Below are 16,113 nucleotides of genomic sequence, written 5' to 3' on the forward strand. Positions count from 1 at the left end.
CCCATCCATCTGGCCCATCAAGACTCACTCTCATTTCATCAGTCCATAAAACCTTAGAAAAATCAGTCTTGAGATATTTCTTGGCCCAGTCTTGACGTTTCAGCTTGTGTGTCTTGTTCAGTGGTGGTCGTCTTTCAGCCTTTCTTACCTTGGCCATGTCTCTGAGTATTGCACACCTTGTGCTTTTGGGCACTCCAGTGATGTTGCAGCTCTGAAATATGGCCAAACTGGTGGCAAGTGGCATCGTGGCAGCTGCACGCTTGACTTTTCTCAGTTCATGGGCAGTTATTTTGCGCCTTGGTTTTTCCACACGCTTCTTGCGACCCTGTTGACTATTTTGAATTAAACGCTTGATTGTTCGATGATCACGCTTCAGAAGCTTTGCAATTTTAAGAGTGCTGCATCCCTCTGCAAGATATCTCACTATTTTTGACTTTTCTGAGCCTGTCAAGTCCTTCTTTTGACCCATTTTGCCAAAGGAAAGGAAGTTGCCTAATAATTATTCACACCTGATATAGGGTGGTGATGTCATTAGACCACACCCCTTCTCATTACAGAGATGCACATCACCTAATATGCTTAATTGGTAGTAGGCTTTCGAGTCTATACAGCTTGGAGTAAGACAACATGCATAAAGAGGATGATGTGGTCAAAATACTAATTTGCCTAATAATTCTGCACTCCCTGTATGTGTTTCAATGACTGTCTTGTGTCCTCAAACATTCTGAGCCTAAAGAATACATTGCCTATTTCTCTTTCACAAAGAAAGAAGCAGACATATACTGAGACAGAGAAGTTAATATACAAAGAAGGATAGACACATAGGGGGTTATTACAACTTTGGAGGAGGTGTTAATTCGCCCCAAATGTGACGCATATACCACGTGACGTATTACGAGTTCCATAGGATATAACGGGCTCGTAATACGACTGGTGGTATATCCGTCACGTTACCGTCACTTTTGGGACGGATTAACACCTCCTCGAAAGTTGTAATAACCTCCATAAAAAGGAAATACAACTTCTCAACAGATGTATAGATGACAGTTGCTGCTGGCTCTTATGCTTCCACAGTTCTAACTTCACATCCTACTGTAGACTTCTCACCATCACCTATCAAGCTTCAAACCTAGAAAACAAAGAAAACAGGGAAAGTTATGGAGGCATATTGACTTGTCGAGTGGAGCCCCAACACCTCCCCTCGCTCCACTCTATGCACCTCCAGGACCACCACCACCACATATCCCATCCAAAGAGATACACTCTCCTATCCTGCACCTGTCAACTTCTTGAAAAAAGAAGAGAGAAGAACACCATTGGAAGAAAAAGGGGTAGCGGGAACACTTAAAAATAGGAGAGAAATTGAACACCTGAAAGAAACAAAGAAGCAATTTCATCAGAGGACCCAGTAGCCTGCACCATGAATATTCGTACTGGAAAGTAATGGAAATGAAACAACGTTAGTACAGTATGGGTATAGATGATAGACATCATATTGAGAATATGAATAAAACCAAAACACAACCAAAGCATGTACTCCACAGCTTTCACAGCAAGCTCAGATCATCTTGCCCACCTGCCTTGTCCGCTTCCCATACCAACCACATACATCTACTGCACTGGGTTCCATTCTCTTGTTCAAAGAATCGGTTCATCGAACTGTGCCCTTGTATGCTTGCCAGTGCCAAAGGCAGCATCACTCCATATACCAGGATTAGCTCACAGACAAGACACATCACACCCAGCGACGAATACTGGTAACTTGCCATAGGCACAAGTACCTGGCTACTGCACGCCATTAGATGAGAACACAGAAAAGGACAGAATAGACCACGGGTGTGCTTGTCATGACTGTCCATGATCCAAGAAGATGTAACTTAGTTTTGCTAAGGATAGCGACAGTGCTGGTATAGATAGTGACAATGATGCTGGTCAAGGAGGTGATGCTGGTCGAGGTGGTTGTGGTACTGGGTCCTGCAGACGCGCTGGCGTGTGGAGGTACTGCCAAGTCCACAATGCAGCACCTTTCTGTGGTGGTGCTATCACTACTGGTGCTGACACAGGTGGCGACTCTGAAGCTTTTGTGAATGATTCTGATACTTTTGCTGATTACTGTTGCAGTCACTTTTGAGGATAGTACAATCACTATTGTTGGTGGCACTGTTCTTGATGGTGCTTTTGCTGGTTGTGCTGTAGCTGCTATGATGGTGCTGCAAGGGTTGTTACTGGTGCTGCTCCTTTCCACTTCTATAACATAAACCAGAAACACTTCTCGCTGCTAGATGCTTGCCAAGGGGATAATTGTTGGCAGTGGAAAAGGTGCCTTTGGCATTGTACGTAGCAGGTGTGACTAGTGATGGCAGCACTGGCAGGTCAACTTCAGGGAAGAGCAGCATTAAAGTGAATCAACAACTCCCTCCTGCTGAGGTAGTGCTGCTTTTTTCGGTAAATAAGAAATATCCATCAGTTAGTCAAAATGCTGACACTCAAGATGACAGGACTGGCCATAAAGAGGGAGCTGGTATCTGTATATGGTGACAACAGAGATGGCTGGAGTGGTGGTTGGGCTGTGTGACTGTTCTCTCCACTGTGATTAAAACTTTGGCGCAGGTGTTTGGGGTAGTGGTGACTGTCCGCTCCAACATACTGAATCGATGGAACAAAAATGACAAGACAGGAACAAGAAGATCATGTGTGATCACATACAGCAAGGGTGGGGAAGGGATGTATGCCAAGAAAAGTAAAAACCAAAGGGAAGATATGGTAGTGTGCAGGCAAAGGGAACGTCATGCACAATGAAGAACGACACAAGAAGTTACAAACGTAGAGGAAGAAAGTTCGAACTGGGACGCAAGAAAATTGTTAGGGAGGCGAATAAGCTGTGTAGTTAAAATAGTTAGAAAGTATGCACGACAAGCAGTGATAGGTAACAAGCAGGGTAATCAATTGTCAACTGTAGGAAGCTGACTTGGTGTGTTGTGGGTACCCAAGGTACTAACACCTTATACCAGGTCCAGGTATCCCCTCTTAGTGAAGTGTAGGCAGTGCCTAGAAGCCAGACATTCTAGAGTTATCTGTGGATGAGCAGCCAAGGCTTATCTAAGAAACATGCAAAGCTCATGCAATACCACTGAAGTCAAACAGCACTTACACACATGAAAGAAAACACTCAGTTGTACAGAAATATTGGTACTTTATTTTTGGAACACAATACCACAAAATACTAGAAGGGCAAGGCTCCAATAGGAGGTAAGTATTACACTAAATATATACACTAGTAATCAGAAATAGGCCTAGAAAAGGTTAGAAAACAGTGCAAATAGTAATAACCAATAGCGACCCTAGGGGGAGCACAAACCATACACTAAAAATATGGAATGCAAACACAGGACCCCCACCTAGGTGAATGGAATGTGCTGAGGGGAGCTGGGAGTTCTAGAAAACCAAAAAGATTAGAGCGGTTGCAGGGGAGTGACTCCTTCACTCCAAGGGAGATTCCTTCTGCTTCTTGTGCAGGCTGAATTCTTGCTGTCTTCTGAAGATGCACTGCCATGTTGCAAAGCTGGCAGGAGTTGTGGAAACAAAGTTGCAGAAGAGTCTTCTTCGTTGGTTACAGCATTGCCAGTTCCTGGAGGGTCCAGTCGCAGCTCTAGTGTCCAGAAGTCGAAGTGGAGGTTACAGAGGAATCCTGCTGGAGTCTTGCAAGCCGAATCTGAGGACCCACTCAAGAGAGAGACCCTAAATAGCCTTGAAAGGGGGATTGGTCACCTAACCAGGTAAGTACCTACCAGGAGGGGGCTCCTACGTCACCTGCCTGGACTGGCCACTCAGATACTCCCAGAGATCCCTGCCAACACTGGCAACAAGATGCAGAACCCAGGGACCCTCTGGAGGAGCCCTAAGCACCACCCCTGGGGTGGTGATGGATAGGGGAGTGGTCACTCCCCTTTCCATTGTCCAGTTTTGTGCCAGAGAAGGGACTGGGGGTCCCTGAACCAGTGTGGACTGGTTTGTGCATGGAGGGTACCAAATGTGCCCTTCAAAGCATACCAGTGGCTTGGGGAGGCTACCCCTCCCAAGCCAGTCACACATATTTCCAAAGAGTGAGGGTGTTACCTTCCTCTCCCAAAGGAAATCCTTTGTTCGGCCTTCCTGGGCTTTAACAGGTCAATCAGCAGAAGGGCAGAAACCTGTCTAAGGGGTAGCAGCAGCTTGGGCTGCCTGACAAACCCTGTAAGACTGGTGGTAGCAACACTGGGGGTCCTCTAAGGAGCCCCAGAGTGCATTTAATCATACTTCCAATACTTGCAACAGTATTGCAGTATGACTCAGACATGTTTGATACCAAATATGCCTAGATTCAGAGTTACCATTATGTAGCTGGACACAGGTAGTGACTTATGTCCAGTACACACATAAAGTGGCGTCCCTGAAGTCCAGGAAAATTGAGCTGGAGTTTGTTGGTGCACCTCTGCTAGTGCAGAGATGCCCTCACACACAGGCACTTGCATCCTGCCTACTGGGCTAGGAAGGCCTGCCATACGGGTGACTTACATTGAGCAGGTGCAGTGACCTGTAGTGAAAACAGGTCCATGCACCCTTTTCACGCAGACTGCAATGGTAGGCCTGCTGAACCCTTTGCATGGGCTCCCTAAGGGTGGCAGAAAAATTGATGCAGCCCATGGGTATCCCCTGGAATCCCAATGCCCTAGATACCTATGTACCATATACTAGGGACTCACATGGGTGGACCAGTATGCCAATTGTGGGAAGCAAAAGGTAAAGTTACCAAGTTAGGAGAGAGCATAATCACTGGGGTCCTGGTTAGCACGATCCCAGTGAACACTGTCAAACACACTGACAAACAGGCCAAAAAGTGGGGGTAACCATGCTAGAAAGAGGCTACTTTCCAACACCAACTCTAGTGTAAAAACATATGAGTAGCCATTTTTAATTAAGCAAAACCAGGTCTGGACTAAGAACCCAAAGCGGCCCTGGCAATTTTGTCTGAACCAGCCCCCGAACCATTGGGGAGGGGTGGGGGAAGGATTATGAAGCACTGCTGCAAAACCACACACCCCCACCACTCTTCGAGCCCACTGGGAAAACATGATGCCCGCTATGGCCAGTCCAGCCCTGGCACAATCACACCTAATTTCAGTAATTTCGTGTTACAAGAATTTCCTGAAATCATGCGATTATCTCATATCATGTAACTGCAAGTCTTTGGCTGTAAAACATATAGTGCAAGGGAACAAACCCAATGAGCAGAATATGAACGGCATGCTGTTTGTGGCACTCATGTTTTTTGTGTTATTTTTGGCACAAAATGTGTTTTGTTATATCTAGAATCGGAGGCAAGGTTGCACTGTGTGATAACATATAGTGCCAAATGCCAGATTTGCATGTTTTTCCCCAAATTATGCATAACTAATTATGCAAACACAAACTATGCATACCCCTATTATTTTAATCAGTAGGACATTTATTTTAGCTCTTACAGTTCCAGAATACCACATATGATGCTTCTCATCGCCTATTCAGCATTTCTGTAGGTGTGGATTTCAGCTGATTTTATGCAAATCATTACTATTGATCTTATGTTGATAGATTTTAGCATATAAAGTGCAAAATGTAAGCAAGGTCATAACCCCTGTGAAACTTTTCCACTAGTCCCAAAGGTTGCATGCGATTATTTTCTTTCATATTTTTGATTTTTGCCCGTTTTGTTTACATGCTTCAATAGTACATTCAATACACTGAGGCTGCGCAACTACTAATCTTTACATATGAAATTCAACAATTGGAGTGTGCAGTGAGCTCCATTCCACTGGCAGAGCTAACGGAGTTTTTGGCACTCGGCTTGGAGCGCGGAGTTCGGCCAAAAACTCCACTCCAGGGTTGTTCAGTTTTTCCTTTTATGGCTATTTGTTACTATATTCATTAGATTTTCATTGAATTACACAAGAGGCACGAAGCTGGTGACCACTGCATTACTTTAGCACTTAAATGCCTAAACCAACACACTACGTTTGCTATATTTTTTTGTATTTTGATGAATTAAACATATTTACTTATTTATTTCACTTTTTTTTTTTTTAAACAGAGGTAAATTAGAACTCTCTAAAACGCAAATTATGGAAATTAATGGTGAAGTACAACAATGGATGTGACCAGAAACGCAACAATACATAGAAAGTGCCATGGTGTTACATAAAAAGTATTTGAGATGTAGGAAACAATTTAAACCAAAACCCAATGCTCATTTCTAAAGACACCCAGCAGCAGAAGGCCCACTGGGCCACATGTACAAAGCCAGTTTGCATTTCTTAATGGTACAAATCACTATATTGATCAATGAAGAAATGCAAAATGGGCTTTTCTCATGTATAAAGCTCTTAAGGGAATCACAAATTGCGATTTCTACCCTGTAGACGTCAGAAATCACAATTTGCTATTCTCTGAAAAGGAATTCGCAAACAGGGTTTACCTATTTGTAATTCCTATTCTGTTGTACCATGCATTTCCTAAATGCGATTTGGGCATTTAGGAGATGCAATTACCATCGACTTTAGGTCGATGTTAACCAGGTGAAACTGAAAAAAAAGCACCCCAAAATGCATTTTTTTAAATTGCAATAGAGCACCCACATGCACTTTGGGCATACATGTGCTCTACAGGTGCACCCCTATTTTTGAGGTACACCTACGGGGGCCTTTTGCCCACTGCATTCATTGGTTTTGCATTTCCAAAATAGTGATTTCCTAATATGAAATGGCTTTTTGGTAAATGCAAAAACGGCCCATTAACTCAAATGAAATAGGATTTCTTAATTGTGATTTCCTAATAGCAATTCCTACTTTATAGGAATCGTAATTAGGAAATTGGTGTCTGTACATTGCATTTTGCATTACGAAAATAGCTATTTCTATGAAGTTGCTATTAAGAAATGCGAAATTGCATTTTGGAACATCTGGCCCATAGAAACAGTCTCAGCAGCATCACCTTTGAGCACACTAGTGGCATCTACATTTGAAATCTTGGCAAGATGCGAAAAATGTAAAGGCACCAAACAATCTATTATATGATGTAAAAAAAAAAAATAAAAAAAAATGTGTGCAGAGAATTATTTTTAAATACAAGTACTGTGCATGTAAGTGCAAATACCTGGTGTGTTCTCTTCAAGCACAGTTCTAACTACGGGAATATAAACAAGTTTGAAAATCACTAGGATAAGGGGAAATCAAAAGACTCTTCAAAGACCGCTTCATAAAAGACTAAGGAATCCTGCACATCGCTCATTATGTAACAATACATTAAAACAGAAATGCAAATTATATATAATTCCAAACAGAAACAACCTCCTGTTCCATAAGGGATATTTACTGTACGGCGAGAGGTGTAGAAACAAAAGCACACTGGAAAAAACATGAACTATTATGTTTCAATCTACAGATGGGAAAATGTACACCGGACAATTGAGCACAACCATGCACCACTGCAATTTAATTAGAAATTAAAAGCGCAGCGCTTACCTACAAAACCGAAGCGCTTGTTCCGCAGAAATGGCGGGAGAAATATTCAAGCCACATGCTGTAACTACCCCCCCCCCCACACCCAACAAAAACAAAAAGCTCTGCAATTAACGGAAAACCCAGAAAAATAAAGTTAAACAGAGAAACACACCTCAATAAAAGAATATGTACAATTGCCTACTACCTTTATAATATATACATATACACACACACAGACCTAACCAAAAAATACACATTCCTATTACATACCAAGAAACATCGTAAAAGAATCCTCAGTTTTTCCGTATCTTCACACAGAAAACAAACATCTGATTCTGATCTGTATGCACCACAACCTGACAAGACAACTTCAAAATGTATACAATAAATTCACAAAGAGAATATACAATTCAGCCCACTAAAAATAGTTATATACCTAATATCAGGGCCACTGGAATTATGCAGCAGAGGAGGCAAAAAGTCTAAGGGCTGACTAAATTATGCAATTATGTGGCACACTTTGTGATAGCAATAATTATTATTTTTCATTTTTATCCCTGGTAACATTGTTCAGAAAAAAGACTACCTTATTAGTACCAATGCAACATCTAAATAGAGTAATAAGCTACTGAATGACCAGTCAACATTTATGCAAGGCCTTCAGGTGCGCAGGAACCTGAATCAACATATTTTTTTTAACTGATCTGTTTAACCTAGAAACACATTTTTTAGGGTAGAATCAGATTATGCAGGAGATGGAGTATGTAGCAAATCCTTAATTATGCAAAAAACGCTGTGACCGCGAATAGCATAATTCCAGTAGCCCTGCCTATAATTAAAAAAATGTTAAACTAACATTTTCAAAGGCTCCACATTTGACTTTGTCAGTAGAGTGTTTTTGTAATAGCCGAATTACTTGATGTGTGTTGCCCCAGCAAGAAATTCTCATAATGAACTATCTTGATCTGCAACAAAGAGGAAGCTAGAAATAGGGTTCCTGTGCTGAACAGACTGCATTCATACTGTGAAGCTGTACCCTTAAAGAATAGAGTCTCATCAAAAGGAGTCAAAATATAAGGTTTGCTTTGTACGTAGTGAAATTGAAAAGCATTAAGAGTACAATATTGCAAAGTAGGTTGTTTTGAGAAGGGGACAATATTTTTATTGCATCGATAAAACGGCTGCGGTAAATCTCACATATTATGAGCGCAAAGTGAAATAAGTGAACAGGTGAGTGTTTCGCAAGTGCCATTGTATGAAAGGTTGAGGCATCCAAACTGCATGCACTTCTTAAACAATAAAATGTAAATCACTAAATAAAATGTCATCATATGAGCACGACATAAATCAAAGAACACACACTAGGCCTCATTTATTAGCTATGCGTTGCACCAGCAGTCTGACAAAGGATAATTTGGTTTCCTCATCACCAAAACCTAACGTGAACACAAACAGCGAAATGTACCATCCTCCAAACTATGACCTTGGTGGACAGACCATTCAGGCCATGACAAACCACGCAAAACACATGAAAGCTAATTAACAAATAAGGCTGGCATAAAGCCCACACCCTCTCTACTATGTCTTCGAAACCTTTTTTGAAGTACTGTGATGACATGCGGAATCTCCAAAAATATACGGCTGTCTTCGTCCTGACTTAAAAATGCCATTCATGTGAATCACAAGAGTGTATTTCGCATTTTAAAGGGCTTTTGAGCAATATTCATAAAAGCAGCCTTACAGCACAGTCATTTACAAACACAAAAAGAACAGCACTAGCCTTAATTTCACCCCCAACTTGCAATGCAGCACTCTGAGAAGCTTTTGCAAAATGACTGTTTTTGTACAAAATGAGCATAAACTATTCTCTTTGATTTGTATTATTCACTTATTCCCAAAAAATGAAACAATCGATCTAGGCGTAGGTTACAAAAAACACGGGTGGCATTTCTATGCCAGTAGTTTAGGAGGGGTTAGGCAAAAGATAAATGTGGAATTGAAGTACAACACTATTATTTTGCTTTTAATGTACAAGTCACCCACCTAATACAATTTCATGGACGTACCAAACAAGAACAGACTTTACAATTAACGACGCAGGCGCAAGACAGTTCAGAGAACATTCACCAGAAAATAAAACCCAAAGACAATCAAATTCAAATGCATAAGACCAATATTGAAATTTCGAAACATTTCAACTGCAGATTACGTCGCAATGGTATAATTTCAATGCAAGATTTCTACACACAAAATTTAAAACAATTCCCAAAACCATAAACCTCAAAATACACACAACTTAACATATATATGAGGCTTGGAATAAAATATAAATCAACTTACAGCAGCAGTGACATCCAAGAGCTGTCCTTCACACTCCAGAACAAAATCCACAACAAAGTCTGGAAAATAATTTTAGAAAAAAAAAATCATGAAAAAGCAGTAGTAGTGGGTAGTATCAATTTATTGTTCCGATAATTAAAACCATTACAAGACAAACAAGCTCAGTGAATAATATTTGCGTTAACATTTGGTCACATTAAAATAACAAAGAAAACGTAACAAAAAAAAAAAGTGCAATTCTGTTAAGAGGCAGTTAGTGTTTGTCTCCATTATCATCAAGAGATGCTTAGACTTCCTTTGGACCTACATGCACCGTGCTGGCCACCCCTACTGCCTGCGTTAGCATCCACCTTAGTATAGTAACATATTCTGCACATCTAGCCCAGGCCCAAGCCACTGAGTGTGAAAAGCCGATACTGGATGTCTCCATGCAAGTCCACACCCCCAAGGCCCAAGCTACTGGTTTTATTAACTGTCTTCTAGCGAAGGCTAACGTGGGACAGCAGCACTGAAGGTGTAGCCAACTTTCGTGTTGGGAGGAGCAGAGTCTGCAAGCTGTTTTGTCCCTGTGTGCAGGCCAGGAAGGATTAAAGTCCTTGATTGGCAAAACTAATGATGGCATGTAAGAATCTGGTATCAAATTCCTGAGTGTATTGCTTCTAGGCGGTATGGCTGAGGGGCCCCGATCTGATAAAAGTCGTTTAACACTCGCGCTGTTAATGGTAAATTTGCCGATAGTAGATCACGCTCCCTTGAGATTTCTTTTACCCTTCTGTTGATTGATTTTTTCCAAGCACTGACTGTCACAGCGTCTGCCAGCTAAATGGAGTCGCCCATTTGAAAGGTCTTCAGTGCTTTACTTAACTGGGTGTGCCACAGGTTGCAAAAAGTTTCAAAGATAGCCCTCAAATGATGTTTTAGTGAGAGGGTGTTGGCCTCTTGAGCCTGATGTAATATTTCAGGATGGCAGCTTGGCAGTCTAACTACTGCAACGCGAGGCCCAGTTCCAATCTAAACCTAGAGTGGCAGGTGTACTTCAGTTGCTGGAAGATTCTTAAGTACGCTCTACAGTGGGCTTGTTCTAAGGTGACTTCTAAAGACCCAGGAAATGGCAGGTTGCCATACTGAGGAGCGGGATGTAAGGTAGCCTTTGTTACTCTCAGTATTGGGGCTGCTGAAGCTCTTATTTGATTACTCCGTTGGGAGATCTCATATGAGATGGCAGCAGCTTTTTGTCTGATAACACTTCTCTGTCTCCCTACCCCCTTATTTTCGGTGAACCACACTCCTCCAAGGTAATTATATTTCCTGGCTGTGTGGATGGTCTGGCTTTCAAGCTGCAAAGTTATGATCTTTTTGTTCTTGCACTTTCCAAATACAAGGACTTTTGTTTTTTCCGGGTTTACTTGGGGCAGATTGGCTATGTTTAAAGTGTTCAGGGCATTTAGTGCTCACTGTAGGCCGTTTTTTGTGCGGTCCATTAACACAATGTCATTGGCCTATTGGATGATTTGGAATTTTGTGAGGCCGATCTTTGATAGAAAACCAGGCTGCTAGCCTTCAAGTGTTTCCCTAAGTCTGCTGTGTGTAAGTTGAACAGCAGTGGCACTAGGACACAGCCCTGCTTTAGGCCTCTTTTAGTTTCTATTTTCTGAGACATTGTACCTGGGCCTATTAAAACTCAGACCCAAGTGTGAGTGTACAGTTAGTTAATAGCTCTTAGGAGTTGTATGGACAGCCCCATGCTCACAGCTTCCTCTATAGGATTTCACAGTCCACTTTATCAAAGGACCGTACTGTAATCTAAGAAGCAGCAGCTGGTAACTGGTATTAGCTGCTTGCTGCTGCAAGTATGAAAGTGCCACAATGTTGTCCATTGTTGAGGACCCAGGTCTAAAGCCACATTGAAAGAACTGAAGGATATGTCGCTCTTGTACCATGCCTACAACTGGCCCAACAAGCGAGCATACATTTTTGCCTCCATGTCCAGGAAAGCTATGAGGTGATAGTTTGATGCTAATGAGCGGTCCCCCTTTTTGAAGACTGGGCAGAGTAGAGAACCTGTCCAGGAATCCAGGACAGTAGCCAGCTGGTACACACTGTTAAAAAGCTGAGACAGCTTCTCTGCCCAGTACAACAGAGAAAATTTGAACAGGGAGGCTGATAGGCCATTTGGCCCTGGGGCGCCGTCCTTCCTAATGCTCTTTATGGCATTCTCTATTGTACTAACGGAGAAGTGGTTCATCTCCACGCCTTTCACCTCGCCTGGTGCAACGAGCTGATCAGCGTCGCTTTCTAGATGTTCTTCTACCGTTGAGGAGGGTGTTTCACTGTGAAGGGGAGGATGTGTGCTAGGTCTTCTCAAGCCTATTGCTGGTAGTGCCCAGTTCCAGTTGGATGGCCGTTTATAAGTGTGTAAGGTGAGAGACCCAATCGGTCTCTGCAGCACCATTCTCCCTAGACACATGCCCGTTCCTTATCTTGTTAACACGATCCCAGAAACAGGCCTGATTTAGGTCATTTAGAAGCTGGAATATGGTTTCCCATTCTTTCCAGTCTTTTGCAACCCTGTGTTCACATATTTGCTTCTTAAGAGATCTTCCAATATTTGTTATCTGAGACGCTGTGTTGTGTGTGGGGTTTTGTTTGAGCTTGTGTAGGGCTCTACAAAGAGTCTTGCCTTGAGCACGTTTTTGTCCAGTTGTAATGTCACGCTTCTCAAGGCAGAGCGAGAAGGGTAAACACCTGATGGCTTGCCATGCAACAAATAGATAAGATTGTCCACTGACTTTTCCCACCATTCAAGGTTCAGATTAGGCTCCTGAGGATGAGATTTTAACCATTAGGCTTTTTGCTAGAGTACGCTGGTGTAGGAAGTTGGCTCTGTGTATACTATCTCAAAGTGAGAGATAGTGTGCTCAGAGTCCAAGGGTTCCTCTTAGAGGTTGATAGTGGCAAAATTAGATAATTCTAATGCTCTATTTTGTGGCAGTGTGGTCGAGCAGTAGGCTTATCAGAGGGTTGTGTTTTTTTTTTTTTTTTTAAATCTGTTTATTGAACGCAAACAGCACACAACAATACAATAGCTGTATATTATTTTGCAGTGCTTTTACAAGATTGTATAATTCTTACACAGCATTGCCGTTACAAAAGGTGCAAAAAAGAGAGGAGGGGTAAAGGGAAAATGGAAGAGGAAAAAAAAAACGGGAACATCGGGAGGAATAAACTTTAACAACTTAACTTGATAATGCGAGGGAGTTAAGGGCATTGTATAAGGAGATTGCAGTGATGTTCAATAAGTGAGCTGTTATGGGGGCCACTTGCAGCTTGCGAGGGTTGGCCAGATACTGACGATATCTGTAACTAATATAGTAAACTCTGCGGAAGTGTTAAGGGTGACTACAGTGTCGACGGGTTCAGGGATAGGACTATTTTACTTGTCGTGATTGTGTATTATAGGCTTATGTAAGCGTGTGATGAGTGACTGGGCACAGGTTAGAAGTAACTTCCGAGGGGGAGGGAGGATATGACACTGTAGGGACATAGTGCTCATTCACATATGTCCTCACCTGTTGTGTAGTGCACCCTGCCTTAGGGCTGTAAGGCCTGCTAGAGGGGTGACTTACCTATGCCACAGGCAGTGTGAGGTTGGCATGGCACTCTGAGGGGAGTGCTATGTCTACTTAGTCATTTTCTCCCCACCACCACACACAAGCTGTGAGGCAGTGTGCATGTCCTGAGTGAGGGGTCCCCAGGGTGGCATAAGACATGCTGCAGCCCTTTGAGACCTTTCCTGGCATCAGGGCCCTTGGTACCAGGGGTACCATTTACAAGGGGCTTATCTGGGTGCCAGGGCTATGTCAATTGTGGGAACAAAGGTACAGTTTTAGGGAATGAACACTGGTGCTTGGCCTGGTTAGCATGGTCCCAGCACACTTTCAATCATAACTGGCATCAACAAAAGGCAAAAGGTTAGGGGGTAACCATGCCAAGGAGGCATTTCCTTACAAAGACGTTCTCAGGTGAAACAACTTCAAGCAATGCGCAAACAAGGCAGTGATGAGGACACGAGAACAGGAACAAAAATCATAAGGGAGAGTGTGACCATGGTAACAACAGCAAGTAAACAGGACGAGTTCAAGAGAATCATTTCTGAAACACAAGACAGCGAAAGTTTACAGCCCACCAAAGAGGCCAATATGCAGAGGGAGCCCAGTGAAGTCTCAGGTTCTGGTAGAACAAACATATCCTCACTGTAGGGGAGTGCTTCCTTTGACACGGTCAACCCCCCAACACTTTTTGCCTGGTTCCTGGAGCAATTTCGAATGAAAGTGCACTGGGTCCCTGCTAAACAGGTCCCCAGTGCCCTAAAACTGCACAGTTTTTCCCAAATGGCAACCCTTTAGCTACCACTGGAGGTCCCAAATAATTGGTACCCCTGGGACCTGGGGTACTAAGGGAAAGCCCGAGGGCTGCAGCACGAATTGTGCCACCCTCAGGGACCCTCTGTAGGAAAGAATCCTCTATCTTGGCATGGTTACCCCCATTTTCTGCCTGTTGTCAGTGTGTTTGACTGTGTTCACTGGGATCCTGCTAATCAGCACCCCAGTGATTATGCTCTCTCCCTGCAAATTTGGTTGCTTGAACATCACACATTCCACATTTAGCATACTGGTACCCCCTTGTAAGTCCTTAGTTTATAGTATCCAGGGCATTGGGGTACCAGGGGATCCCCAGGAGATCCCCAAGGGCTGCAGCATCTATTGTGCAACCCATGGGGAGCTTTGAAGGGCATATTTGGTGCCCTCCTTGCATAAACCAGTTTGCACCAGTCCAGGGAACCCCAGTCTCTGCTCTGGCACAAAACTGGACAATGGAAAGGGGAGTGACCATTCCCCTGTCCATCACCACCCCGGGGTGGTGCCCAGAGCTCCTCCAGGTGGCCATTTGATTCTGCCACCTTGAATCCAAGATGGGCAGGGGCCCCTGGGAGAATCTGAGTAGCCAGGTCGGGCAGTTGATGTCAGAGTACCCTCATGATAGGTGGTCATCCTGCTAGGTGATCAGTCCCTCTTTCTGGGCTATTTAGGATCTCCCTCTTGGGTGTGTCATCAGATTCAACATGCAAGATTCCAGAAGGGCTCCTCTGCATCATTTGCGTCATCTTCTGGACACAGCGACTGCAACTGGACCCTCCAGGAACCGACAATCTGCAACTACAGTGACGGCTCCGCTTTGCAACATTGTTTCTTCGGCTCCTTCCAGCAACTGCAACATGTCCCTGGCAGTGCATCCTGCGAGGGCGACAAGACTTCAGCCTGAACAAGAAGCAAGAAGGATCTCCCTTGGAGTGAAGGAGTCACTCCCCTGCATCCACAGGCACTAACTGCAAAGACGACCGGCTGCGTGGATCTTGTCTCCTGCAAAACTGCATAGCTCCTACATCACAGATGCTGGTCTGGAGTGGTCCCCGTTGTCCTCAGCTGTCAAACATGGAAGACGGTTAGCTCTTGTCTCTTCTAGCAGGACAGTACCCCTGTACACCATGACTCTTGCAGCTACCAAGGCATGTTGGATCTTCGTCCAAGGGATCTTCAGGCTCTGTGTAGCCCTGGCCTCCAGCACTCCCTCCTACAAAGCTCAATCTCCTACCTACTGCTCCAGGACGGTGGGATTCCTCTTCAGGTGTAATGAGTGGGCCTCACTGCGACTCCTGTGCCTGCTGCCAGTGGGTTTCCTGTGGGGGCTGCCTCCTATTCTTGTGACTCTCCTAGCTGCTGGGGGTCTCCCCGGACTCCCCTCCTTAGGTCAAGTCCCCTGGACATTGTTGGTCCTCTTCGGCCTTGCAAACCTTCTTCTGTGACTCTTGCATTCGCCAAGGCTTGTTGGTTGTTTTCTAGACTGCATCTAGATCACCTACTTGGTGGGACATCACTTGCTTCACTTCTGGGACTCCTCTTCAGCTCCTGTGGGGTTCTGCTGACTTTCTTTTTCTCCCATCAACCTGGTCCTGAATCCATAGAAGAGTGGGTAGTGGCTCCTGCCACACCTGGACACTCTACCTCAAACTGGACTTGGCCCCTTTCCTTTGCAGGTCCACTACTGTCAGGATCCACCTTTGGGTTCTTCCAGTCTTGGTTGGGTCTTGCACAATCCTTTTCCAAAGTCTTCCTATTGGTTTTGGGGCACACCAGGTACTTACCTCTGCTCTACTGGTGGCTGGGGGTCACTCTGGTACTTACCTCTTGGGGCTCCTAGT

The 16,113-nt window shown here is 43.8% G+C and overlaps 1 long non-coding RNA gene across 1 annotated transcript in view; it reads right to left on the bottom strand.

The window, feature by feature from the left end:
* Window positions 1–1,106: 1,106 nt before the first annotated feature.
* Window positions 1,107–16,113, bottom strand: part of LOC138265312 (uncharacterized) — a 77,971-nt gene continuing 62,964 nt past the window's right edge. Inside the window, exons 4-5 of the long non-coding RNA XR_011199337.1 lie at window positions 9,855–9,913; window positions 1,107–1,129 (exon numbers count right to left, since the gene is read on the bottom strand). This is a non-coding gene — a long non-coding RNA (uncharacterized lncRNA). The remainder of the gene's footprint in view (window positions 1,130–9,854; window positions 9,914–16,113) is intronic.

The sequence above is a fragment of the Pleurodeles waltl genome, chromosome 11 (genome assembly GCF_031143425.1).
Source record: "Pleurodeles waltl isolate 20211129_DDA chromosome 11, aPleWal1.hap1.20221129, whole genome shotgun sequence".
In the NCBI taxonomy this organism is placed as follows: Eukaryota; Metazoa; Chordata; class Amphibia; order Caudata; family Salamandridae; genus Pleurodeles; species Pleurodeles waltl.